This window comes from Populus euphratica, unplaced genomic scaffold, assembly GCF_000495115.2.
Source record: "Populus euphratica unplaced genomic scaffold, PopEup_1.0 scaffold217.1, whole genome shotgun sequence".
Taxonomy (NCBI): Eukaryota; Viridiplantae; Streptophyta; class Magnoliopsida; order Malpighiales; family Salicaceae; genus Populus; species Populus euphratica.
Window position 1 is genome coordinate 1 of NW_011500036.1, and position 3,706 is coordinate 3,706.

The window sequence follows — 3,706 nt, forward strand, 5'->3', positions numbered from 1 at the left end:
TTCATGGGTCCATTTCCTCCATAATTTGGTTTCTTGTACATATTAGTCGTAGTAGATTATGTTTCAAAATGGATAGAGGCAATTCCAAGTCGAAACAATGATCACAAAACAGTAATAAAGGTTTTAAAAAAAAATATTTTGAGTCGATTTGGAATCCCTTGAGCCATAATAAGTGATGGTGGAACACATTTCTACAACAAGCCATTCAACTTTTTAATGAAGAAATATGGAATTATACACAAAGTTGCCACCCCTTATCACCCTCAAACAAGTGGACAAGTAGAGCTTGCTAATAGGGAGATCAAACACATTTTGGAGAAAATAGTGAACCCTAATAGGAAAGATTGGTCTTTAAGACTTAATGATGCACTTTGGGCTTATCGAATTGCTTATAAAAAATCATTAGGTATGTCACCTTATAGACTAGTCTATGAAAAACCTTGTCACTTACCTGTGGAACTTGAACATAAAGCTTATTGGGCTATCAAAGCTTTCAATTCAAATCTGGATGATACTAGTCAACTGCGAAAATTACAAATAAATAAGCTTGAGGAAATAAAAATTGATGCATATGACAATTCAAGAATTCATAAAGAAAAAATCAAAGAGTTTCATGACAAGAATATTCTAAGAAAAACATTCAATGTTGGTCAAAAAGTCTTGCTTTATAATTCTCGACTACAATTATTTCCTAGAAAACTAAGATCAAGATGGAGCGGTCCTTTTATTGTGAAACATGTGTATCCATATGGGACCTGTGACATCAAGAATCCAAAGAATGGCAATGTTTTCAAGGTAAATGGACATCGTTTGAAAGTTTACTTTGATAATTTTTCAGTTGAAAATGGCTCTATTGAATTGGGTGATCCAGTATATAAAGATTGATTTTTTTTTCTTTCATATTATTTTTGTGTTTCTTTTTGAGTGATTTTTGCTTGCTTCTCTCACCCCAGTCAAATGGCGGACAACGGTACTCCGTGATTTAAGTCGGTTCTTTCAATTTTCTATAATAACTGATATCTGTGTATATATTTGTGTAATTCTATAAATCTCTCTTCTAATCTCATTTGAAAATGGACATTAATCTTGAAAAATTGAAAAAGTATTTTCCCGCTCTACCTCAGAATGCGATTATAAAAATTTATCATGCTAGATGTGCAAGATTGAGGTTGTTAATGAATCATGGAATTCCTGAAGATATTCGCTGGTTAATTGAAGCAAAGGTCCGATTATCATGTGAGTCCTCTAATTCCTTCATTTCACAGATGCCTGGAATAGGTAAAAACACTTTTGCAAAGAAACGTCATGCAAAACGACTGAAAGTTTGTTATTGATGTGCCAGATGGACTTGTAATGCATAATGTCGTTCTTTAGGAATGGTATCTATAAGTCATGAAGATAAAATACAGTTCATTAAGGATGGCTTGAGTAAGGACTCTTTAGATAATCTTCTATTAACTCTTGAGACGCATCCTAGTGGAGATGTGCATCGTGCAATTCATGATTTATGGCTCTATTTCATAAAGAACATGCTCGACTTAGTCTTGGGAATCTGACTAAAAAAGATCATATTTGCCAGTTTTTAAGAAAACTAGATGGAAAGCCTATCCCCGACCCATAGAGGGTGTTTAAGCAGTTCTTGGACGTAAAACCAAGGGAAGATGTGAGCCACAATCACAACTACCTGCACATCTATATGCTTTTTCAAACGTAAATAAATAAATAAATAAAGAGAGTGTGTGAGACTCCAGCCAGCCTACACATAGGTGGTATGATTGCCCTTTTAATTTCTCATCTATAAAATCCTCTCTTCCTTCCTTTCATTTCTACTCAACCCATACATTTAACAAATATAGAAGCGTGTACCAATGGCAAGTTCCTCAAGTCATCACATAAGAAATAATTGTGTTTTCAGTGGATCTAGTCCTAGGAAAGAAAATGAGTTTTTAAAATCAGCAAATCATCTTGGTCAGGTGCTAGCTGAAAGAAAGATTCATTTAGTGTATAGGGGAGGCAGTCTTGGGTTAATGGGAGGTATGTCAATAGCTACATTTTTAGAAGGTAGTCAAGTTTTGGGGGTCGTCCCCGAAGCTTTAGCACAAGGGGACATTATTGGAAAAATAATTGGAGAGAAACTTCAGGTCTCCACAATGTCGGCTCGAATGAATTCAATGTTTAACCATGTTGATGCCTTCATTGCTTTACTAGGTGGTCTAGGCACATTGGAAGAGATCTTTCATATCTCCTCTTGGGCTCAACTGCACATTCACCATAAACCCATAGGTTTGTTAAATGTTAATGGTTATTATGATAAGTTGTTGTCTTTTCTTGATCATGCTGTGGAACAGGAATTTCTAACATCTTCTGCACGACAAATCATAATCTCTGCTACTACTGCTGAACAATTGATTGACCAACTACAATCTTTCATTCCTGTGATTGATCCTTCCATGAGTCGCATAAATTGGTCATCTAAGGAAAGCCGTAAAAAGCTTAGATTGGATTTGAGCCTTCATTTGTGAATGTTTATGTCTTTTGGTTTTATTATTGTGTTTTGTTATTTCTTATTTTTGTTTCAGTGTGTTTCAGGTTTTGTCAGTGTTCGTTATTTCAGGTGATATCTTTTATACTCTATCTTTCTACCTTAGAACATTGAGGACAATGTCTCGTTTTGGTTGGGGGGAGAGGGTAGTAGTTGATAAAAAAAAAAATTTCATTTCATAAAGCATGTGCATAATTGTTGTTACTAGGATGGCAGAGTAAAGGAGTTCTTTTGTTAAAGTGACTCTTGAGACGCATCTTAGTAACCATTCTTAACAAGGTCTATTATAATACTTCCTGAAATATTCAGGTTTACAAACTCTCGTATTGTTACCACTTAATTCTGCTCATATACTTATTTAACATGTATTCTTAAACCTTAATTTACACACACACACTTTAACATATGATTGTGGGTTGCATATTGGATTATTACATTATTTATGTTCTTTTGTTAAAGGTAACAACTAAGGGAAAGGGATTGTATATAATTAAAAAGAAAAAAAAAAAAAAAAAAAAAAAAAAAAAAAAAAAAAAAAAAAAAAAAAAAAAAAAAAAGAAAAAAAAAATGATGATAATAAAAATGTAGATAAGTTTGGTTTCGTAGCCTCCCTAACCTAAGCAATTAAGCCCGAAGGGGTGTTTTAACACCTAATACCCTAAAGTCAACTGACTTGGGAGCTATTGGCCCAACGCTTGTTACATGGGTTGAGGAGAAAAGCTTAAAGGAATCAAACATATCTAAAAGTCCAAATAATCAAAAATTGGTGGGTGGAAGTAAAAGACAATTGGTAACAACTTTCATGAAGAAGACCAGCTCAAATTCGGATGGTAGAAATGACATTTCATCCAGACAAGAGCATGAGGGCTATCCACCGCGTCCACTAGCAGCACTACTCAATATTTTAGACATATCTCGAGTTGTAGTGCCCCAAATGATCTGACATTTGGTGGGTGGAAGTGAAAGACAATTTCCAACAACTTTTATGAGGAACACTTTGCCAAATTCTGATGGTATCAATGTTAATTTAGTCAGCCAAAATGCTTGAGTGATGTTGTCCACCAAGTCCACTAATCAATAGTTGGCCACTACATCAATTACCAATTACCAAATGAATAGTTTTGAATTTTAGCCTATAAAAGGAGGCATTTTTCATTCATTTAG